The sequence below is a fragment of the Lissotriton vulgaris genome, unplaced genomic scaffold (assembly GCF_964263255.1).
Source record: "Lissotriton vulgaris unplaced genomic scaffold, aLisVul1.2 SCAFFOLD_269, whole genome shotgun sequence".
NCBI classification, from domain to species: domain Eukaryota; kingdom Metazoa; phylum Chordata; class Amphibia; order Caudata; family Salamandridae; genus Lissotriton; species Lissotriton vulgaris.
Window position 1 is genome coordinate 82,060 of NW_028241749.1, and position 24,918 is coordinate 106,977.

At 40.9% G+C, this 24,918-nt stretch overlaps 1 protein-coding gene across 6 annotated transcripts in view; it reads left to right on the forward strand.

Annotated features, from left to right (window-relative positions):
* The window catches only part of LOC147669891 (arylsulfatase D-like), a 567,561-nt gene that overhangs the window by 58,729 nt on the left and 483,914 nt on the right, over positions 1–24,918 (forward strand). The window contains exon 1 of one of the 6 annotated variants that reach the window (XM_086948169.1): positions 12,214–12,250. The exons of the other annotated variants lie outside the window; for them this stretch is intronic. The gene's annotated coding sequence lies outside the window, so the exon portion shown is untranslated. Of the gene's footprint in view, positions 1–12,213; positions 12,251–24,918 lie in introns of those variants that run through there. 6 annotated transcript variants of the gene reach the window in all.

Sequence of the window (24,918 nt, forward strand, 5' to 3'; positions counted from 1 at the left end):
ACACAAGCCGTGATCATTAAATTGATTTTCTCTACTAGTCCATTGTCTTGTGGAGAATGTTGCACAGCTGTACTCTTTAAAACATTCACACGTCTTAAGAAACACACTGTACACATTTATCAGTGACAATAGTCTGGGAAAGCTCTCCCTTGCTTGCAAACTCCTCCTTCAGAAAGTCAATGACTTTTGCCATATTGACAATCCCAATATTTTTCATCTACATTCACTTAAAATAGTAATCCGCCAACAATAAATGATACTGTTTGCTATCTGGAAAAAAATCGATGGCAGGCCATTGATCTTCATCTTTGTTTTACTCTGAAGAATCTCTGACATTTCAACTGGTGACAAAAGCAATTCATGTGTTATCTCATATGTGGCACTAGCAGTGCTCTGATGGCAGTATTTCACAAACTGCTCCACCATGGCACCCATCTTGGGCCCCCAATACATTTCTTTCACCTTCATTTTGTTTTGATTCTTCACTAAATGTCCTTCATTGATAAGTTTTTCAAACCTTTCTCTTGTTAAAACCTGTGGATTAATTCTCTCTTCCCACTCTCTCGCTGTTCCCTGACTCCCCCTCGCAGTCGCATTCATTTCTTGTATCACTCTCCAAAATTCCTACCTCACACATCTACAAATTCTTCCAGGATGGCTAGCTTACTATCAAATCAAATTCTGGAATACAGCCCGAAGTAATATGGCCTGTTCTTGTGACTCTCTAGTCATAAGTAATGCTCTCTCTGAACCTTGTCTGTGTTACAGTACAGCTTCAATTGCATTCAGTACCACACTTTTGTTCAAGTAAACGCTGCCTAATTATGTAATATGGTCTGGTGGCACAGAACCAGGGACGGCTGTTTCTTGAATAGGCCTTCGCTTCTACACATACACCAGGTGTGCTTCTTGGGTCTGCATTTATTTCGCTTGATGGCTTTTAGCCCCCAACCTCCACAACAGTGCAATTCCGGATTCAACTCCACTGTCAGTTCTTTCTGTCAGAGAATATCTGTGTAAAATTCCAGCATACAATATTTTTTTTTTTACAGCCAACGGCAACGGGTCTCGCACATTGCAGTCCCCATTTTGAGATAGCAATGTCGCACTCTAAAACTGTTTTTACAGTGCCTGTGCCTCATTCTCTACGTTAATTCCAGTGGTCTCAGTCATGCAGCGGTACTCTTTCCCATGGATTTTGTTTCCCATGGATATTGTTACCAAAATCCACCTAATTTCTCCCACCAAAAACCCTTGAACCACATGCCCCAACTGCGCTTACAGAGCTGATGGACTATTTATTTACATTGCAAACATTTGCATTACATAATACCCCAATTTGTGACCCGCTGCGCCTGTGAGTGTACAGACAGTCAGACACCATGATGTAGCGCGATTAGGTCGGATTCGGAGACCGTCGGACTGTATTGCAAAGCAGCAAATGCAATTTCATGATATTAATTATTCAAAGCAACTGCAAGTCTAGAAGAGCCGCTGCGCTGCCAGTGACTGCCTACTATGTATGAAGAAGAAACAATCATGCTCCAGCGCCATGTTTGAAACAATAAAACAGAACTGAGACCTGACTGTGTACAGTACAGTTGACAATTAAAAAATAAAAACTTACGTAGTCACTAACTCCCTGACTCAACAGCACAGAGAGATTGAAGAAGACTCTGACACACACGACACCAGGTGGCACGAGGTCTCGAGACCTCGACTCTGACTGAGTGACTCTCACTACTCGTGTGGTTGGCACAGCGCGCCAGACGCGGTGACGTGCCGACAGTGCAGAGAAATGGCCAATCACCACTGCATGGCTCGTATAAGCCACCGTGTGATTGGCCATACAAGTGCGTTCACTGGGCAAATGCCACCACCAATGCGCGGCGCCATCCAGCAGGCTGCCTGGCTGAGCAGTGACTGCTCTCAGCCATTTCTGGTGCTGCATTAGCAGCGCCACGGCGCCAGGATTGGCTAAGAGCAGGGTTACTGCCTGCCCATATTCAGACCCGGAGGCCCGGGTAACTCGCACTCTGAGTCGCAATAGAGGAGGGAGTAGGGAAGGTACTGTACCGTGTTGGCATGCGCGGGCCAGTACTAAAAATACCTAGCCCAAAAATTGACATGCGCACACTGCAGCTAGCGCTGTTTGTGCTGCGCTGTTAATCACTGCCGCAGCCCCGCCCCACACCTTCCGCGATGTCGGGCTTGTCCCGAAGCTCTCTGAGTTGCCGCAGACAGTGCGCTCAGATTAGACTCGAGATTTTTATTATTTTGATGAATTCTATTCCTGCCTGAATGTTAGCGTGACTGTCGTCCATGGCTAGTGGGGCAACGCCCCCAATGGACGCACTGCCACTGCTACTTAAACCAGCTCTTTTCTTTATCAACCTTAATGGAAGACTAGATATTGACAAAATCTCTCTACAAGGCTCAAAATTGTTTGTGCCTGCTCTTCAGTTTAAGATATGAAACACAAAAGAGCAAACCAATATTTTCCTGTGGGCTTGGGTAATTGTAATGAAGTAGGTAACTGTGCCCACAGGTGATTCACTTGAAAACAATGTTACTACAAAAATTATCGTTACTTTATGATGTCTGTAAATGACATCTCACATAAATTGCGTCTTTAGCCACATGACTTACTTTTGCAAGAAAGAGAAATCAATCGTATATGCAGGTGTATTCGTTTCTCAACTTTGTATTCGATTCACACAAAAAAATAAAGTAAATACAGGGGTTCAAAACAAATAATGCTTCATGATACATTGCCAATGTCTGATATAATGTTATCCGAGTTTGTTTTATGACATATGACAATGTAACTTGTACCCTTGCTTTCTGACATATGACAACGTACTTTGTACCCAGGTTCTACAGACATCTATAGAATGTTTGTCTTCCGATTAAAATGACAAAATCTTGTAGGTGTTATAAATTGTCTAAATGAAAGCTGGGTTGAACATCGACGTTACGGTCTCACTGTGTAAAGTGTCAAAGATATAACTTTATTAAAGTCTTGTATTATATTTCTATGATGTTCTGTGTCAAAAATGAGTTTAGTGGGAAAAGATTGTGGTATATACACACAGATATAGCTACCCCAAAGTTGTAGTCACTTTCTTCACGTTACCGTATCCCTAATAGAACTACTTGATAGGAGTGCAGGGAATGTCAAAAATTGTGAAGGGCTGTCCTCACACACCACCAGGTGTCATGCTTCATCATAGGCAGCACTCGCTCTAAAACCCGGTTTGATAGAGAGCGGGCCTACACCTGAAGACAGGGAGGCACTTCTCTTCATTAAAGTGGGGCCCCCGAAAATTGTGAGTTAAAAACAAATGTAGTACCCCAAATTGCATTTAATCATAGGGTATATTACTTGGTATTAAAATTCTGGTATTGGGGGCTTAGGGAAGTTATTACCCCATCATCACTGTTTCAGTTGTCGACATGTTTCTGCCCATGGCTCTGAGTCTGACATTCTTCAGGACGAAAGACGGGTTTTGCAATAAGACACTAGATGTTGCCTCCTTGTTAGGGCGACTTATGTCTACTCTACTCATTTTCATTTCATGAAGCTTTATTCGATTCATATTATACAAATGACCATAAAAGCATACAGGCAAAAACATATAATTAGGTGGCGGTATACAGGTAAAAACGAGATACAAAATTTAAAATATCATACTTTTCCTGAAATGGATAGATTTACATAGAAAAGTAGCAGTTAAAAAACACTTATCAGGAGAATTCACATTACAAATCACCTTCATAGCCTCATCAACATTTTAGATACCATATTTTATAAACATTGGTTTCAGGTAGGCCACCCTAAAATTCATGAAAAGGGTACAGATTAACATAAATTGCAATGTGCTTTGTTTCGAATGTCAATCACATGGACAAGATTAACAGGGTGCTTCTTAAGATGGAGAAAATTCACCAAATGGTGAGCCAGTCCAAATCTAAGTCTCGTAAGAACAAACCTGTGGGCTGGTCTAGTTACCTGGCTCAAGTATAGTTGAAAGCCTTCACAATCAATGTATTTGTTATAGAGGTTAAGTGTAGTCAGGTGGCCATTAGTAACTAAACGCTTTTGGGCTCTATACAACATGAATTTGTTTTTAATCTCCTGCTTAGAGAGATCTCCTGCAGCGTAGGGGTCCACTGTTATATTAACACCATAAATTGCCTGAAAACTGTCTACAATGTACTTTAGCCAGGGGATCTTAGAATAATTAACCAGGTCAAGGCAATCCTTAATAGCGTGTTGGTTAAAAGCTGTCTCTTCCTTGTGCCAAATGGAGCGCCAAATCATTTATGGCCTTAAAGATTTGAGATCACATAAATAGGCGCCCCCACTTCCCTATGGATTAGATCGGTTGGAGCAGAGGTTAGTAGGCAGAGGAGTTTTTTAGCCCCTTTGAGCTCGTCATGAGGCACAGTGAAGCTGTGCTCATGACGAGCTGAGCTCGTCATGAACAATGGGAGTTCTTCACTAACAGCACAGTAGGAGAATACCATCAGCAGCGATGGTGTTAAGGAAGGTATTTTCTTCCGTTTGCAGACAGCCTACGTTAGAATATCCCCACAACCCAGCCCCATATAATGCAATCGAGACACTCCTTGCCTTATAAATCTGCATCATGTCAACGATTCGTCTAGCGCCAATTTTATAGGCGAATCTAAATATTCCATATTCCATCTACTCTACTCTAACGTTGTGGTTCTTAGATACCTCAACATAGGGTCTTTAATGCCCCATGGGAGGAGGGTTCAGGGACCCCTGTAGTGACATTGCCTCAAGGTGCATCCCTCGAGGTGCCCCTAAGTACGCCTGCTCCTTCTCTCCGACGATGAAAGGATTATGGTAGCCAGAGCTATATAGGACATGGGCAGTGCAGAGTTTAATCTTTGCCTTCCAGTCCATGATTGTGCAGGGTTTGAACTGGAAGAGGTATGAGCTGTGCAGGATGCAACTATGCAGGATTAGAGGTGTGCAATGGGAAATAAGCAGGAAAGGCTGTGACCTGCATGCTGCTGAACCAGTGTGGGACAGGAGCTGTGCAGAATATGAGCCACATAGTATATAGCCCACAATAGATATCCGGCTGTTGACTGGATGCAGGGCTTATACATCCTCTGTACTTACCTTCTGCATCTGCCAGTATAATTTCTCTTCTCTGAAAAAGTACTTTTGGGGGAGCCCCACTACACATTAGCTGATATCTAGCCTATCTTCTAGATTGATTCATTTTCATGTACTGTCACGTTTTTCCTTTAAACAACAAATTGTGGGATAAGCATGCTTTAAACCAGTCTAACTGTTTCAATTAACTAATTTATGTGTGTTTATACAGAATTGTTGTACATTACCTGCTTTTCAAGTGACTCTGACTGTACACGAGTTGAACATGTTTTTTAAAATATTATTTGTATGGGCAATTCAATGCAAATAGGTTCCTTAGCAACGCAATTTGTTGTTAATGTCCCATGCTTGACCTGTTCCAGGCTGTGTTCCTGTACCGTTGACCCTTTTATGTAGTATTAACATGGGACATTCTTTACTTGATTCCTGATCGTGACAATTGTTCTGTTTGTCTCCATATCTGCTTTTGCTATGAAGTGTACACAAAGCGTTGGGGCCTGTTGGGTTCACTATAGATTCCCTCATCCAAACCTCAAAAGTAAGGACCCTGCATCTATTTTTAGGGTAAATCCGTGTGTCCACTGGGATACTATTAAAGTTTTTATTCTTTTTAAATCTTCATTATCACAGGTAGACGGTACAAATAAGGAAGAATAAATATTTCCTCTGCATAATTACATCATTCTGTTAAAAGCTTGTATCATAGATATATTTCATAACATCAAAGCAACAACTTCCTTGTACCAAATTTCGAACTACGATCCTCCTACTCTATTTCACAGCCCAACAGATCATTAATATGATGCCTTTCGCCTTCTCCCCAAACTAATAGTCGTTCCTTTTGGTTGTTCGGGCTAATCCCCATTGTCTGTTTTAGTCACGGATGGTTTCTAGTCTACACCCAAAAGTTTATGGAATTTTTTTGCAGCACCGACTTTTAGAGAGAACTGTTTTTCTTTGTTTAACTTGATCCATGTGGCTATAAACTGGTGGTTCAGACATTTTCCACTTTTGTAAAATAAGGCATTTGGCCACTAGAGTAGCAAAAAATACAAACCTTTTTTGCCGAATTGTTAAATTGGAATTAGCAATTCCGAATAGGGCAACCAGTGGATCAGAAAGTATACCTGTTGACAGTTTTGTGTTTAACCACTGAAATATCTGGTTCCAATATTCTGTTAAGAAAGGACAAGTACAACAAACATGAATCCAGTCTCCAATCTCATAGTTGCATTTGGTACATTGTCCTGACTTCAATCAAAACATTTTTTGTAGGCGCATTGGAGTACAATGTCGCTGCTACTTTCAGAATAATCACACACCTTTGTAATTGGCCCCTCTTATGGCCTTAAATGACCATTCACTGTATGCTTTCATCAGAGGTGCTTCTATTCTGCATCCTGTGGATACCTGTCTCTTTTGAAGGGTACTAGGAATTATCTGTTTATAGAGTTGTCGCTGAAGAATTCGGTACCAGTTCCCTACCCCTATGTTTCCCTCACATAAAATGCTTTGCTGATTGCTTTTGGAAGCACACCGTCTGGGAGTTGTACATTTTTTACTAGATTTCGTAGCTGAATAAAAGTAGAAAAATAACTAGGGGTGGGGTGAGTTCTGATCTTCCCATTTTTAATTGGTCCCAGGTCTTCAGTGTCCCCTCAATAGGTAATATCCTATCCTTATATTCTGTGCACCCAACAGGAGACCTAACGCCTCACAATGTTTCTGGATATTAGGGGGTAATGGGGTAAATTGATATGTTTCCTTCATTTGTGTAAACCTGTGAAGAATCGTGTGCACGACCATTTATCATATATGGGTAATTTGGAAATTTTTATAAATGGTACTAGCTGGATATTATTTTCTAGTACCATTTGTCGAAGATAAACATTTCCCTAGGGAGCTACTGCCAGTCCACACCAAACCATAAATGTAGCTTAGAAATATTTCTTGATGTGGGGTAAACTACGACCATCATACTCAACTGAAAAGTTTCTAATTTGGTGCAAGGCTTCCTGCCTGACCATATGAATTTGCGCAACATCTGAACTATTTCTAAAAAAAATAGCTTTGAGAAACGTTAACACACTTATAAAAAGAAAACAAAATAACAGGAGTATCATTTTTATTAGTGCAGTTCCCCCAATTATGGAGAGCGGTTGCAACTGCAAGTTATTTAAAATATTCTTAGCTTTGGCTAGTGTCGATACATAATTGAGTAGAAAAGTTGTGAGAAATCATGCGGCATAAAAATGCCCAGATATTGAATTTTGGCAGATCTGGAAGCCTGCATTCGCAGGTAGATTGGCAAAACCTGATTGGAGCAGTTAAACAATAAGATTTCCGACTTTGCATGATTAATTTAATCGTTCCCTAAATCCGAAAAGCTTCTAATTTCATCGAAAGTTCGGGTGATATTTTAAGTCTGCCGCCAATACAAAATGGGATCATCTGCAAACAGCTTAAGCTTTGGAGCCCCCGAGAAGGGTGCCTTATATATCCTGTCCCATCTGAGAAGCTAATGGTTCGATAAATAATGCGATTAGCACTGAGGACATAGGGCACCCTTGACGAGTGCCAAGTTGAATTTTTACTGAGCCCGCCTATGAGTATTAATTATAATTTTTGCTCTTGTCTTTGTTATGTCATTTCTGTAGCATATTGATGAAGTGCAAATGAAACTAAAATTGCAATAAAATAGCAAACAAAATATCCCAGTGATCTAAATCAAAAGCTTTTGCAGCATCAATCTTAATAATTGACACTTTTATGTAATTATTTGAAAAATAATTGATGCCATGGATTAAGAAGTTTGTATTATTAGCAGTGGTCCTCCCTAGAAAACCACACTGGTCTTCTTTCACCAATTCTTGAGCCAACTGGGATATTTTGGCTGCCATCATTTTGGAGAATAATTTGTAATCTTTATTAAGCAGAGTATTTGGACGTTATGATCCTGGATTATCTGGTGCTTTTCCTTTTTTCAAAAAACGAATTATAATTGCTTCAAAGAAGGTTTTAGGGATCTGACTCCCCTTTAAGATTGCATTAAAAAATAATACCAACAGTATTGGTAGTCTATCGCTGCCACAGCTTTTCTGCTAGGGGTGATTTTAATATTGTGCTGGACTTCCTTTTCCTAAACGAATTCCTTCATCTGAATCTGCTGTACAAGGCTTAATGTGGGTAAATCAGTAGAGCTCTCATCGTTTTCGACAATCTCTACGACTATGGAGGATGGAGAGGTGGAAAGCTTACTATAATGTGCCAAAAAGGTCCTTTCAATTTCTGCCATTTGATCTACTATTTGGCCCCTATCCTCGTCAAAAATAGACTTAATGGCAGCTGCACGTTTGCGTCTTTTTTTCCCCCCAATCGGGCCAAGAATTTGCCTGCTTGTTCGCTTTCCTCATGGAGTTGTTGAAGGCAAGGCGAGTTGTTGGCTATTGACCAAGCCCTAATGGTTTTTGATAGCCTGTCTAGCTTTTCTTAGTCTAGATTCAGTGACCTGCGAATAGTGTTTTAGGTGTAGCTGGCTTGCCTGATTTAGATCCGGTTGTAATTCAGTAATTTCAGTAAGAAGAGTTTGCATGTTCGTGACCCAGCCATCATCCTTTAAAGTTTTATCTAGCGTTCACTGAGGACGCTCACCTGAGTTTGCCTTAATTTTAATTTCAGTCACTGGGACAGAATGATCAGAAAAGGGTTTTGGAAGAATTAATGACTAAAACTTCTTCCATTGGTGGGAAATTAAAAAGAAATCTATTCTTTGAAGTGGCATTATATCTTTTCGAAAAGCATGTGTATTCTCTGGATAACGGATGTTGAGTTCTCCAGGGGTCAAGATCTTGAGTAATTTGTACCATTCGTTTATGAGAATAAGGTTTTTTTGTGCCCTGTTTTTGCAAGTAGAATGTAGCCTTAAGCTCTGAATAATATTAAAATCCCCTGCTATGATTAGTAAACCAGGTAGTAGATACAGTGCACTTCCTAGTTCATCCAGAGCACCCATCTCGTCCTCTATGGATTCATTATAACTAACTATCTGAAAGATCTGATCACCAGTTTTCAGGATTACAATTACCCATCATGCTCCGGGATCCCTCTTAATTCATGAGGACTCCCCCCCCCCCCCCCCCCCCCCACCCTGGAAATGGTGTGCAGGTAAAACCACAACTCCTCTTAACTGCTGCACACGCCAATGCCAGAAAATCTTGAGAGATACAACTCTGCCATCTAGGTGGGGTGGAAGTGCTTTAAAATGGGTCTCCTGGAGCAAAATAAAGTGTCTGTTTTATCATGAGCCACTGGAGTGTAGATTTCAGTTTGGTTTGATTTTTTTTTTTCCTTTGATATTACACGAGGTTATTCGCATGATTGTCTACCATTTATGAATACTTTTTCTACTTGATTTCGCTTTTTTGCTTTCTCTCCCATTTTGTCCATCTGGTTCACTTAAAGTGCTTAATTTGGATGTGAATTAGCCTATACCATGAAATTCAAAAATTCTTCCCGTCCCATCTACCTGAGATTGTTTTCCTTTTTTTACCCCTCCACCTCTCAGTGCCCCTGTGACATCCCTCCTCCCCACACTCTGAGCTGCACCCTTCGTGGGCTCACTTCTGACCCGTGTGTTGTCCCACCATCCATGCCATCCCCCTTCACCCTAAGGAAGTACCTTGAATGGTACTCGAGAGCTCTTCTAGGGACGTAAGGCAAGCAGGCCTTAGACCTCATAGTGGCTTGTTCTCATGATATACATCATTATATTGCTACACTCAAGTTTAAATTAAACAGTTTCATTAACTATCTATATTCCTTACATACCTCGTAACATTTTATCTTTGATAATTGCTATCTCGTAGTCCCCCCCTTCCTCCTTGTTTGTATGTAAAAAGTCTTTAGCATGAACAACTGACTGGAATATGTGAGATCAACCCTTGAAAAAAGCTTTTCGTTTGCATTGTTGGATTATATCAGCTAGGGCACCATTTTGTTTAAATTCATCTATCAGTCCAACAAACTCTTGTGCCTTCGTGCTGCTAATATCGACATTTCCAAGTATATTCGAAATGAAAAGTTGTCCGGTGCAGAAAAATATTTCTTCTTGATCACATGAGTCAGAATTTGTTCTTTGTTTGGGACATCTCCGAAGTTAACCAGAATTGTTCATTGGCACTTTGCATTCATAGATCGGATCGCCGGTTCTCTGTGTGCTCTAACAATGGTAGATGCCTTCGTCCATTGTTTCAGGAAGAAAAACTTTGCAAATCAGATGTGCTATCAATTTTATGGGTGCATGCCTTGCTTTGAGATCCTCTGGTATACCCACGACCCTTAAGTTGGTACACCGAGTTTGATGTTCCACATCATCTCGTTTTAGCTGAAGGTCTTCGTATTCGGTATGTAGTTGTCAAGTTTTTCACTTGTATCCTCAAAAGAGGATACCCTCAATTCTACCTTAGTCATACGAGTGGCGAGCTGTTGAAGATTTTTATTAATCTGCCCAAGCTAGAGATGTGCGGATTCTTGTGAAAGCTTCATTTTGTGGAGTTTTCTTTGATTCAGCGACAGCATTGGGAGTAACTTTCGCTAAAAATCCCAACATGCAGAAACACATCAGCAGCGCAACAAACGGAGAAAACTTTCAAATGCACACCCTAAGAAGACTAAAACCCTTCCTACCTATAATTGACTTCAAACTTGCAGTTCAAGTTCCAGTACTCCCTAGAATTGAATATGGGAGTGCTGCCCTTTGCGGGCTTCGCAGAATGACGACTGCACCTCTAAGAGCCTTCATCAACTCAGCTCCTAGATTCATCACGGGCTCCAAAAGAAACTGCCACATCTCCCCCGACCTTAAGAGCCCTCAACTGGCTACCCTTCGAAGCCAGAGATCAACATAAAATCGCCTGCATGACGCACAAGGTCATACATCACAATACACCAACCTATCTGGCACCAAAATTGGTACTTTCGTGTGGCAACAGACCCTCCAGAAGCGCCAGTAACATACTGAAACCACAATGTTTCTCGAAGAAGAAAACATACAACCGAGCCTTCTCCAGGATTGCTCCCAGAATCTGGAACTTTCTACCTCCTGAAACCAGACTGATTCCCTCTATTATATTGTTAAAAAAAGAAGTGAAATCCTTTCTCTTATCCAAATTCACATGAACCACAGGTACGAATAGTAATAATTGTATGATATGCTCTGAACATAACTATTTCTTGTAATTCTGGTACTGTTTACTATATCTGCTTGTAAACCGCTCTGATACCCGCAAGGGTCTTGTACGTGCTATATAAAACCTTTAAAATAAAAATAAATAAATAGTATCTGATTTAATGTGGTCTATATCGGGGAGGGCTGTGCTGTTTGCATTGTTGCGAGAACCTGATCTCCCAGTTGGCTTGGGGCATTAACTGCCCTGTTTTTTTTCTCCAAAACAATAGCTGTAATGGAATCAGTTTGTGTGGCCATTCTAACATTGCCTGGGTCATATATATTTTCCTTTTGGCCTCTCCTTAGAGCCCCCCAACATGAATAGTGGATATGTCTGCTTCCCCTTTTTCTTACATTTCTTACCTAGGCGTGTGATCGCCTGGCTTGGGGGATCCATTTCTGTTTCTGCTACTGCGAATGGAGAAACAGTGTTGTTCTCAGGACTTTGAGTGGATTCCATCCTGTCAATTATTTCCAATGAGAGGTTGAGCCAACGTCTATCGGGAGATTGAGCCGATTGGTTCAGTGTCTAAGGTTGGCTCTGTCCAGTTTGTTTTTTTGCATGTAGATTTTTCATAGTCAGAAGCGTTTTCATCGGCCAATATCTTAATATAACTTTCATTAAGATTTTTTGATGTACAGCACTGTATATAGTGAAGTATTGTAGCTGTCTGGAATCAGCTGGTAGGCTGGGGGATGCCAGAGTTGTCACAAGTTAGCGGCATTCGTGCTTCACAGACCGCGTCTGCAACTTTCCCACCCTTCCTTTTGAGAGGGCGCCTAGAGCTCTACCCGAAGCTGCTTCTACCTCTCACATATCCTGTTTGCTGGGAATAGTGAAGATTATGTCTGAGTTCGATCTGATCCAAGTGAGTCTACTGAATTTGTCTTTGCAGGTCTCTCTCAGCCTTGGTTAGTTGCTTACTTATTGCTTTTTTGAACATGTCCTCCGTTTCATATATTTTAATTCATGTCTCACAGTCCAGTGAGGTCAAACACCACCACTATAAAGGAGGACCCCCACCCGCCTGGAGGCCTCAACTGCTGAAGACAGATGACCAATGTAGAGGGCCGTCGTGCTATTATTCATCTGGCATCAAGATCTGAGAGGCAGGGTTGTTGCACACATGATCTTGTGCACACTGGCTGTGGCACTGACTGTGCGACAATAAAGGGTGCACTACCTATCTCTACACCAGATTGCATCCAAGAGAACAGATAACTCAAAGCCTTAATCCAGAAACTGGAAGATTGTATGGGATTTGGGAAGATAATTCAGCACGTTAGATAGATTGATTGCCATTGGGAACTCGTTTTACTCAGTATACAATATAAAAAATGAACTAATGGTTACTGAACAGAGTAGTTGCGCTCAAAGTCCAATTATGAGCTCGTACCTGTGCCTGATTCTTCGTAATGATCTTTTTCATTATTTTTAGAACGCTAAAGTCTTGTTGAAGATTGCTATAGAATTTTGTCGCTAGTTGTTTTATAAATCCCTGTAACTGTAAAGTGTGTAGTATTTCATTTTGCTATGAGATTAAAGTACTTTTCTTTTTAATAAGACACACTGGACAGGACAGTGAATATTTGGTCGGTTGGACTGCTTTAGTTCCGAGTTTATTCCTCCGTGAGAAACCTTTGACTGCTTGCTGCGCTGCATCTAACCTGTGAGGAAAGTGCAGAAGGCATAATAGGACTGACCCACAAGAGGCAAATGAGCCCAACCACTATAGCTTTCGCCCAGTAGTCCCTGCTTTCCCTCTGGCCTTCCAAGCGGGTTCTGAAAAAGAGCAGTCTAGGCACCTGCCGACCTATTCTTTTGATGCCCTCAGGATATCCCTCACATTGACTCTCAAGCACAATGCAAAATCAAGTTTGTACATGATTGTAAATGCTCATTTTGTTAATCTTTTTTGTCTAGAAACTCAGTAGGTCATAGTAAATATTCTGTAAACAGAAAAGCATATGTATGCCATACCATAAAGAAAGTAGTTACTTACCGAGCAAAATTTCTAGATTGCAGACCATCAAGGTAGTTTAATTTTACTCTTAAAGTTACTGGAGAAGGGGCCCCAAGTCTACTAACTTGCATGCATTATGAGTTTCTCCAACTTGTCTCTAAAACTTTTCCCGTATATAGAAAGTTGAAAATTTACTCCGGATAAGTGCCGGAGTAAAACTTCTTCCAGGGTTTAGGGAAAAAAAGTGGCTGGTGGAAATGTGAACTTGTTGCCGCTCAACAGATTTTTGAATGAGTAAATTTACACATGCACATTTCTTCGTGCTGAAATGCAGTTTACTAATATTTTGTAGAAGAAAGATTTCCTGACCTTCTTTTGTGAATTCATGAAAGCCATAAATCTGCTCTAATGCATGGGTGCACTTTAGTGACTTTCTTTAAGAATTGGCCCCCTGTTTAGGTCTGGCCTTAACCAAGACCTTTTGTTCTTTTTAAAAGTCTATATCGCTCTCTTTAACTACAGGCTGGCTTCTCTGTGAGTGATAGCAGTCTGCTCTTTCACAAAAGCATCATATCAGCATGCAAAGTAGTTTTTTTCCAGTGCCAGGAACTACTGTTGCAATGTGTGGTTTTGGACTAGATATATTTTTTCTTTTGCCAAGGTTTGTTATAATGATTGGCTCAGCAGCTCACACCAGTTTCTTTACTGTCGCGTTTCCTATACTTTAGTTAAAAGTGGGTACACTGATTTACCATCATAAATATGTTTTGGAAATACTAGTATGCATCAACACATTTGACGAAATGATGATTCAAAGAAATGGTACCTAAAATTTCACCTTGGTTGAGGGGAAACATTTGTTTCCTAGTTGCTTTTTTTAAAATTAAATCAACATTTTATTTTGAAAGCAAAAAATACTCAAGCTTGAGTTCAGGCTTTTGCATATATTTGCAGCTAATCAAAGCACATTCTGGGAGCAATATTCATAGCCTCATATTGGTAATCTTTGCCAACGTCTGTGCACATTTCTATACTTGAACCACTGCCAGTAGTGCAGTCTGAATGTATATTTCGTTAGTGCTTACCCTAATAATGAAAGCGTTCTATGTATGAACCATGAATAAAAGTTCGAACAACTTTAGCATATGGACACAAATATTAAACTACAGACAATGCCCTTCCATGATCCATAATGTAGTACTGTAATTTGGCAGCCAAAGGGTTTGTGCTGCCAGGGGTTGGGCCTTCTTGTCCCAAGAACAAAAGAAACATGAAAGCTTGTTGTCCTTGACCCCAAACAATATGTACTGGAAGTCGGGCTATAGGAATTCCATACCCCTGCTGCCAGTGTGTGTAGTGACCAGAAGCAGGTTGACATTCACTCTCACTCACTCACTCTCTCTCACCCACTCTCTCTCCCACCGTTCACACATACTGCCAACCAGGCGCCAGTTCAGACACAGCAATCACACCAGCTGGCAAAATGTGTCTGTATTTGTCTGGTCACTTGCTGCTGGTCACTACACACACTGGCGGATAAATGTCCTTACACATCGCCAGCCACACACAATGCCAGCCAAATGCTATTCAGACGTCACCATAAAGCTCCACACATAAAGCATTCATTTCTAAAACTCTCCCACAATGAACCCATTACAAAGTCTAAGCACAGATAAGGAAAAAAATAAAACATTCACCTAAAAAGAGCAGGTTTTTAAACATTTAACCAACCTACTACACAACAGGTGTAACTAAGCACAGCAAACCACTGCCAGCCATCCATCTAAACAAAAATATATAGCAATGCAGACCACTACCTGTTCCCTTTTACTGTCATTGTTGCTCCCAATAATTGAGTTGTGTATGCCACCATTTAAAACATGTGGGCACATATAAGCCAGGATTAGAAGGCCACTCTGGGCAGTACATATAACACTCCTTTCGTTTGTCTCTTTGGACACAGGCTCTACATCTCTGAAAAGTCTATTGTGGGTGTTGGGGCAATGTTTTCAGGAAAGTAGTGATCTTTCAATCTAGCCACATCCTCTATCACTCCGACTCTGGAAACAATTGCCTGCTCAACTGCAACAAGGCGATCTATTACAGACTGCTGAAACTGCGCAAACATCATCTTGGATTCTGGAAAACGTTTTTTTTTAAAACCAGGCAAGCATTGAAGGATGCTAAATGAAATAGATGAACAGCCAATTTCTTCTACCAGATATAGGACTTAAGGCTCCAACCTTTGATCTACTCTAGCTACACCTCCCATGTGCTTGTTGTAGTCTAGAATGGACACTGGTTTGCGAAACCTGACCCCAAACACTTACAGGTGCAGTACTTCCATCATGAATAGTTATCAGCATGTGGACATCTCTTCTGTCTGACAATTTCACAGCAAGAAGTTAATTACTAGCCGGGTTTTAAAAAAAATTAAAAACATTTATACACCAGCTGTTTAGGGTAACTTTACGTTTAGAGTGAATTGTGCCACATTACCTACTCTAAACAATTTGAATAATTCAACACCTGTGTAGAAATTATCCACGTATAAATGGTGACCTTTGTGAAAAAAAGATCTGGCAATTTACCACTCAACTTTCTCACGGACTCCAAAAGTGGAAGGTCAACCAGGGGAGTCAATTGAAGAATCCCTACCACTATACACCCTGAAATTATAAACATATCCAGTTGCATTTTCATGCAGTATATACAGCTTAATACCATAATATGCTCTTTTGCTGGGAATGCATTGTCTGAAAACCAAGCGCCCCTTGAAGAAGTCCTGAGACTCCGCCACAGAAATATCTTTTCCATGAACCTAGATCTCTGAGAAACAATCTACTAAATGATCAAGCACAGGCCGAAACTTGAAGAGATGGTCACAGTCAGGGCAATCTTGTAGCAATGCTATAGCATTATCCACAAAATGCAGCATTCGCTGCAGAAGCAAATTTCGATCTCAACTCGGTTACCAGAAATATACCAGTTGCTATGATGGGACCAGTAGACCAATATAAAGACAGTGATGGCTTCCTTATGAATCACTTTAGGAAAGTTAAACCCCAGAACTGCTTAATCTCATGGAGATTTGTGGGAGTCCCCTAGGTAGCTCTGGAGTGGGTCTCAAGTGGGACCCATTTGTCCCTCAAAAACTGTTCTGCATATAAATTAGCCTGCTCAACGATGTCACCCAACACTCATCATTGATAAACAGTTGGAAGAACTGGTGGAACACCATGAAACCACACTAAAGGCAGGCAAAACAGGCTGCACAGGCCTTGAAAAAGCATAAAAATGTTACTAGACATGCAGGTCTAGTGACTTAAATAACCTACTTGACCTAATTGTAATGCTCTTGACCAATAAAATGGTTTCAAATGATATGATCCTGGGAAAATATTTTAATCGACTGAGCTTCCATCTCCATTATCACATATGAGAGCAACTTCAAATATATGAGTTCAGCATGTCTGCTGTATGAAAAACTATTTTCTTTGATTTAATAGACTAAACTTGTGCTCCTTATAGAATACAAATCTAGCCACATAAAGAATACATATGAACTCCTGCTTGCCTCTTTGTTCATTAACCGCATTGCCACTAGGGCAGGGGCAGGCATGTTTCTCAAATCATGTTTAGTACTTATCACTTTTAATAAATACATATATAAAGCATAAAGTGGTATCACACTGCCATTTGCAATCAGATTTTACAATGAAATGGCCCCAAAATTTCTCACTGGCATGTGGTCTTACTGATAAAACTTTATAGTGTGCAAACAATGTTTGGGAATGGGGTTTTAGTAAATATTTGTTATTTGCACATCAAGTAAAGTGTTCTGATTTGTTTTGCTTCAATTTAAATCTTTGTTTGCATCACACTACTCAGTTACAAAAAAGTGTTTGTGTGTAGTAAGAGAAAATAAACTCTGTTTTATAAGCAGCGATTATTAGGAAGACAAGGTGACATTTGCCCCCCTTTCTTGAACATATAGAAAATGTGTGAAGATAAAAATATAATTTAAAGGCATCTTTATTGCTCATTTGCTTTCTGAATGAACAGAAGACGTTCCTTTTCAGGTTATGTTCACTCACCAGCCAGAAAGGACCATTAGGTGCTAAAAATAGCTTGACCTAATAAAATCTGATTTGCCATTGTGAGTGAATTTTCTTTAGGCTTGCTACACCATGCTAGGGACAACCCAGGGTTCAGCACTTGCAATAGGAAGCCTTCCAGTCCCTGGTTGCAGTCCAGGTTGCTCTTGCTGCTCTACCGGCATATCAACTTTCCTCTAAAAGAGACAATTCATAAGCACTAATTCATCATCATAGGATTCCTTTTGAACAGAAAATTCGCTGCCAGAATCTTCAACTTGTTCCTCCGCTTCTTATGCAGAGTCCATCTCAGAGACAGGTTCAAAGGTAGATTCAAAAAGCAAACCTACAACCTGCTGGGTGGTTAGCTTGGGGGCAGCCGTAATGCTTACTTATGAAACAAACAAGACCCCACTAAAAACATTGTGCCAAATTAGAGGTTGACAAGCTCTGCTGTATCAAAGAGTTAATATAACTATTAACCTATAATGATCCTGAGGAAACAATAGATACAATCCACACAATGAACTTGATACTCTGAAATGATACCTCTCACTTGCCTTAGACAGCTAGGCTGAGGATCAACTGCACCTATTCTGCACAGACACAGGAAGGACCAACAATATCGCACTTGAAAGGAAAAACAAAAAGAAATCACAAGATAACCCAGTATAGATCTTGCATAAATTCAAATGTGAATTTGAAAAAATAAATAAGCTAAATGTGCTAGTGTTATTTGATCTGTTAAAAAACATTCAGGCTGGGCAATGATACCCATTTGAAGTAAATATTACAAAAATATTTCCCTACCAAACACATGCGACTGCACAATCTGAAGATCTATCAGTGCTGAAACTTCAAGCAGGAGTTACAACCAAGGAATCCAAAAGCTTTGCTCTAGAATAAAAAGGAGAAACAAAACATTAAGAACACAAATGCAAATGATAACCAGAAATAAAACAGTTAACATTATAAAATACTGAACTCTGCCCCTGGAGGTCGATAAGTATCACAACCGTCCAGTGTCAAATGCAAGAATTTGACACCGTAGAGAGGAGTGCCCCTTACCCCAACCAAACAGTTCAATCACACCGTCATCCAAACGCCAGCAACACACATTGCCATCCAGAAGCCAGTGCACACACACCCAAAGTAAAATCCCCATTTAAAACACACCATCAGCCAAACAGCCACATGCCAGCTCACACACGCCGCCAGCCGAATGCCAGTACATGCAGCCTGCTATCCAAGCTCTTGTTCATACACACAAATGTATTTGTTGGTGTCTAGTGGTTTTCCATTCCCCTTTGGGGGCAGATCAGCCACAAAATTGGCAGATCTGCTCCACAGGTGGGGCAGAAAGCAGCCAAAACATGTAGTGATGTATTTGGGCAGCAACCCATGCCGAAGGGGCCACTCCCAAAACATGTATTTATATAAGTACATGGTGTCCAGTGGTTTTCTGCCCCCCCCCCCCACCCCCCCAGTGCAGATTGGCCTAAACATATGGCTTCTCTGCTTCTCCGGGGGGAAGGGGGGCGGGGGGGGGAGAAAACTGCCACAACATTTGCCACGTAATTGTGTGCAACTTTTTACCAAGGGACTGCTCGCTGACATGAAAATAAATGAATCGCTGGTGTCTAGTGATTTTCTTCCCCCTTTGGGGCAGATCAGCCTAAATATATGGCTGTTGTGCCTCGGAAGTAGGGACTTTTGTTCAAAAAACTGCCAAAATATTTACCCAATAATGGGGCGTGACCCTTGCCCAAGAGGCCACTCACTACAGCAAATGAAAATCCATACTGCCTAGTGGGTGCATTCCTGCCTGCTGCATGATCACAATCCTGCAGCAGGAATGCACTGCAAAGAGACACAGGTGGGAAACTCTACTTTCTTTCAGTGCCTCTCTGGAGGAAAAAAACCTTGCCTCCTTCCTGATGTACTGAAAGCTAGTGGTTACCAGCTCGTCCCTGGCTTGTTTTGATGACGATGCACCATATAGTTAGATTCCTGTCCTAATTATTTTAGTCTCAACTGCTGAACCTGGGATTTTAATCGCCCATCGGCATTTGATTTTGTAGTTCTTTTGCATTCATTTTTTTCCCCTGATAATTGGAGACTTTCAGTGCTCAATTTCAATCTAGATGTATCAATTGCAAAGAAAGCCTTTTGAAGACATTTTGTCTCACCAGGAAAAATGGGCTTGATCCTCTTTTCTCGCCGCAAGCAGATTGTAATCTACAACATAGATATTTATCAGTAGTGATGATTCCAGCAAGGGGAACGTTAACTTTTGTCCACTTTTGTTGAGATGCTAACGTTTAATTTTTAGTGTGACCTGTGCTTTGATAATCGTTTGTAATGATTCTGCATAGACTTTTTCTGCAATAGAGAAGATTAGAATAAAGTTAATGAAACATGGCTTGAAAGTCAAGAATTTAGCCTGTGCTGAGGACACCATCATTCTGTTTTTCAGCTGCAGAAAAAAGTCAATGTAGGTATTCTTCCAGCAAACTGTATTCCCCATATCTTACATAATTGTGTTAAAAGAGTAGAGGTGTGGTGCAGCGGCCAGTGCAGCTGCCAGTGAAGCTGCCTATGGAGCACAGGGTTCACGGTTCGATCCCCGGCTCCAGCAGCAGCTCAGCACCATGTAAATCTGGCCAATACCTCACTTAATTGACGGCCCCCAGCCCCTTGAGACCCGTAAGGGTGAGTAGCTCGCGCTTTACAAATACAGATTTACATTTAAACTATGGATTCTCGCAAACATTTCCCATGGGCCATAAAATATGGTCTTTGGTGTGTCCCAGGGCCACGTTGATGCCAACTGGGAAGGAGTGAGAATTTGCTGTGGAGTTGTGTGTGTGTGTGGGGGGGGGGTAGAGTTAAGGTGGGTGGTGGGGAAGCAAAGCATGTACATAGTCTAGTCAGTGAGTCATTGGGCTATTTTGAGGGTTTCATTCCATCCTACCCTGTTAAATAATTCTCTAGTCTTTAGAAGAGTCATAGATTTCACAATTCTGTGTTATGCTCAATCTGAATTGCTATCCTTCTACCGCACCTAAGGGTAAGCCTTCTCTAGTTGCTATCACTACCTCAGGGGAGTCCAGTATAAAAAAGAAGTGACTTTGTTATTAATGGGAAGGAAGTAGAATTGCACAAGGACAAACCGGAAAATCTAGAACCAATCCCATTTTCCATACCTGTCCAAATTGTATGATCCTTAACCATTGTTTTATTTGACTTTGTTTCCTTTTTCTTCATTATCACATGTAGGAGCGCCTTGAAATACAGGCATTGAGGATATGCACTGTACAAAAACTTCTCTTGCGTTTGATTGAATAAACTTTAATGTTGTCCATGTATGCCAACATCCCAGGCCTCCCACAGGGTTCAGTGTGACAACTGACTTGCCTTTTAGATCACTATTGGCATTGTTGGGGTGAGAGGAGGCATGAATGTTTCTTCATTCATTTAGAAGGCTGTTACTTTTGAAAAATACTTCTCAAACCACCCATATAATCTGATTTACCAAGGTCAAACACTTCTGAATGTTAATGACAAACTTTTTTTAAATTTTGGTGGGAATTTGTCGTATTTTTAAACGTTTGTTGCAACAAGTCTTGAAAAATGAATGTGTTTCTAAAGGTATGTATTGCGGAATACCTTAATTGCTCATTTTCTTTAAATAAACAGGTCTTCCCCTAGCACTCGTACAATCATTAGTATAGTGTCAATCTGAAGTCACATTCAATCGAGTATTGTTCAGTTGGTACAGTTAGTCCAAAAAATCTGTATCCTGTATCCACATAAAAGTCAATTCATATAGTCTTCCAAAATAATGATTTTATTGTTCCAAGATCCAAAGAAAAAGCAGCCAACACGTGTTTCTTCGTGCCCAATCCTAGCACATCTGACTTCTTTAGGGCTGCAATCCAAAGTAACCATGCATAAGAATATTATTATATATGAATATTTATAAATCATCCCATACTGTATACCTATATAACACCTACTGATATAATAGGGAAAGTGCCAACGTAACTAATACCCAGTGTGATCAAAAAGAGAGAGGAAAGAGCCAAGTCCACACTCCAGTTACACTCAAAAAATATGACATTCTGTAGTTACTTTTAAACTAAGAAAGACAGCAATAACAAAAAAACTAAAAACCCACCTCAAATAAACTATAGCTATTTAGTATATGGTCTGCTCCACGTATCAAATCAACAATGGTCCACATATACTCCTTATAACCCAAAACATACTCAAGAAATATATAGAAATCTGTATATATCACAGCTTCTACAGTCATTATTACATCCACGGCCCCAACACCAGTACAATATCTACGTAAACATTAACCTCCTAAGGATTCACAATAAAGGCGTCTGAATACATTAATATCTATTATCTACACAAAAATAAATATCTCTTGATCAAACAAAATAGTCCCATTGCTCAAATATGCTGAGCCTCACTCAGTAAGGTATTGGGGCTACACCCAGAAACAGTCCAAGGACCTGGGTGTCAATGGGGTATAGAAAACAAGAGTGGTCCCAGACATAATTTAAACCAAACATTGAATGTGAATAATTTATGATTCATATGCGGTTCAATCCTGCAAGAGAAAAAAGAAGAGGAAGCAAGCCAAATGCATGTGTAATTACACAGTACACAAAAATGACTTTGTACACAATTAAGTCGGGACATATTTTGCAGTTTATTTACATCAATATTTAAAGTTAAGTAAAAACTGGGGGTTACTGCCAGGTGTAGTGAAGAATGGTGCATAGATAAGTGCTCATGTGAGAGGGGAAAGAAAGGATTTAGAAAAGTCAAAATACGAATTTGCTAGATTATAATATGCAAAGGTCCCAAACTTCTTAGCAAAATCAAAGGCCTGCCCCAAACATTATTTCCAAAATAAATTGCTGCAGTTGTTTGATACAGTGACACAGCATCTGTGCAGATGGTTAAAGGGTGGGGGTCAGAAGCAGGTGTGCAGGCCCCAGTTGGGGGGGCCTCGTCGACGTTTCGACCCTGGCGCCGTAGGGGTGAGTCAACACCTCAGCAATGGGTCTTCCTCAGGATGGGTTGTGGTGGGGACCTGGGGGGTAACCATATCAGTCAAAGTCCACTCTTAAATAGACTTAAAAGGCCAACTAAAAAACCTTGGGGTTTGGGTACATTACCTAGGTTGAAGGAACACACCCCCCCCCCAGCAGTAGGGTGAGCAACCTAGAATAGAAGAGCATAAGGCTTAGTGCCCGCATCACTCGGGGGTCAAGACAGAGAATACACCATCGCATGTGTACTGCACAAAAGGCACTGACCAGTGGATGTCGTGCCAAAATGCTCCAATGAGCCTATTTCTAATGGAACTTAATGAAGAAGCTCCTGATTGGAAAAGATTCCAAAGGTTTCTAAAAACAAGCATACAACAAACATAAGTGCAAGGTCCAACTAATAAACATTACATCAATTGTAACACAAGCAACATGGCGCAAGATAGTGAGAAATATCCACTCACCCGATCAATTTAGCGGGATGAGAGAGCCAAGCCAAAGCGGGATAATCTAAGCATGGGCGGAAAATCCGTTCCGCTCGCGGATTTTGCGGATTTTCGGGAAATTCGCAATCCGCGAGATTCGCGAATCTCCCGCAAAATCCGCAAATCCGCGAGCAGCGGATTTTGCTCGCACTGTTCGCGTGAGTTCGCGCCCCGCGAATAAGTGCAAAATTGCAGAAATACGATTTTAGCAAAACTGAAAGTAACTACTTACCAGGTTCAAAAGTTCAGGCTCATCATTAGTAGCCATTTCCTGTAGTGCTTCCTGAGGGGCCCCTCCAGAGTTCAGTTGCCAGTTGAAACTATTATGTGACCCTGCTCTGAACCTCAGAATAGTTACACATATGCCACAAAGGTCCTGAATTACAGCTAAGGGAGACAAGCAGGAGCCAGGCTGGAAGTTAAAATCCATTAATCAGCCCCTAATTCATTATTGTCAGTTGGGGCAGGGCAGGTGTTGTAACTAATTTTGCAACAATGAAAGCACTTAGCAAGTGCAAAAGATCACTAATCAGGGCGCACTAAGGAAGCAGGTGCCAGCTAAAAAAATATTCTGTGACACATTAATCAGCCCCAAATTAATTCAGGTCACTTGAGGCAGGGAAGGTGTGCTTTGCTTTGCCGAAAATAATGTACACTGGACAACCAGAGGGTGTGGTGATGAAACAGAGGGTGGCATGGGTGGGCCAGAGGGTGGCATGAGTAGTCAGAGAGTGGCAGTGGTGACAGAGAGTGGCAGTGATGAAGAAGAGTGTCCCAAACAGGCTGGACACGTAGAAACAACAAGTTCGCAAAACTTGCGACCCGACAGGTAAGTTCGCAAATTGCGAAATTGTAAAAACCCTCGCGAACTGGCAGAAACACGGGCGAACACAAAAAAAAAAAATCCGCAAATTCGCGGGAATTCGCGGATTTTGCGGATTGCGAATCCGCAAAATTCGCGAACGCGAGATCCGCAAAATTCGCCCATGCTTAGGATAATCTCAATTCACTGCCAGCCAGCCAAAAGCAGTTACCGATACTGCAGGGAGACAAATGGAGCCAAGAGCGCTATAAGTTAAAAGGCTTAAAATCATGTATGAGTGCCTGTATGATTTTAAGGGAAAGAAAACACGTGAATTGGGTAGAAACATATGGGCTCCTGTCAGAAAATGGAGGGAATCTAGGCACTGAAAAAACAAGCTGAACTGTGTATAAGATTGGATGTTTTTGATGTCTACCCAAGCCTATTCCAGTGTTTTTTAATCCTGCCTTTTACTTCTTGTATTTTCTATTTATTGTTGCCAATGTATTATTTATTCTGATTGTGTAATGAACTGTGTAATGAATTGATATATGTAATTAATTTTTTACCTCCATATACCGAAACATCTCGAAAAAATAAATGAAAAAAAAAAAAGTTAAAAGACTACGCTAAGGAGCGGACGTAATCTAATGTCTAACAAACTAAGTCCACACTAACCTGTCCAAGTACGCTGTGCCGGTCTCCATGAGTTCCGTCTGAATGACAACCTGATGTAGGACCCGCTTCAAAATTAAATAACCGACGCATAACGTGCATGCTTGTTAGAGAGCCCCGTTACCAACGTACCGCATTCTCCGCTCGTATGGAGAGTGAGGAGATACTACGGGCACTTCAAATTAATAGAAGAAAGTATAGCAACAAAGTAGACGGATACGAAGGGTGACATCATAAGTACATTAACATTATTTACAAAAATGAATGTCCAGCAGTACATGTAAGGCATACAATGTTAACAGCTGGACTCTCAAAGAATGCCAGTTATGGTCTCACCAAAGCATCGTATTGACAATGGCGAAACCTCACAATATTAAACTCCAAAAGGCAGAACTTATAGTTGGTTACATGTAAGAGTAACTTATACTAGGGATGTGTTGTA